Here is a 642-nt window from a genome sequence, read left to right on the forward strand (position 1 = left end):
ATCTACTCGATAAATGCAATGGTAGCCATAACCCTAGCCGAGGTTCATCAACCTCCATTTCTCCAAGAATTATGACTCGAAACGCAACGTGTGCTTTGTCACGGAAGAAGCCCCGGGGGCGATCCATTGAGCATTGTAGGGCTCTGAAGCGTAAGGTGCAAGGTCTAATTGATATGGGCTGGCTGAAATTTGAGGAGAATCGCGTGTAAATCCTGACATTGACAAGAGATGCCACACATGGGACAATTTTGAAAGCTGTTGTTAGATGTCTCTAATGACTCATCAGGATTTTTCAACTTTCACCGGAAGTGGGTGCAAGCCATTGGTCTGTTTGCTCAAGCGACCTGTGCTCCTGAGTTTGGACTTCCAAGACCGTTCAATCAGAGATTACTCGTCTTGCACGTTGGTGGGGGTGCCGTAAAACAACGAGTAAAGTTCAAAACAAATAAGTTTCAAAATAAAAATAAAAAAGGGAGTTCAAAAAGAAAAAAAAAAGCATTTGATTGACTGTGTTTTCAAGACATTCATGTGACCTCATTTTATCATTCCAGAAAGTTTGTCTTTTTAGAGAGAAGTGAGTTATCAAGAATAGGATGTTGGATAAATGGCCTCAATTACCTTAAGAAAAAGGGGGGTTGAATT

Source organism: Glycine max, chromosome 15 (genome assembly GCF_000004515.6).
Source record: "Glycine max cultivar Williams 82 chromosome 15, Glycine_max_v4.0, whole genome shotgun sequence".
Classification (NCBI taxonomy): domain Eukaryota; kingdom Viridiplantae; phylum Streptophyta; class Magnoliopsida; order Fabales; family Fabaceae; genus Glycine; species Glycine max.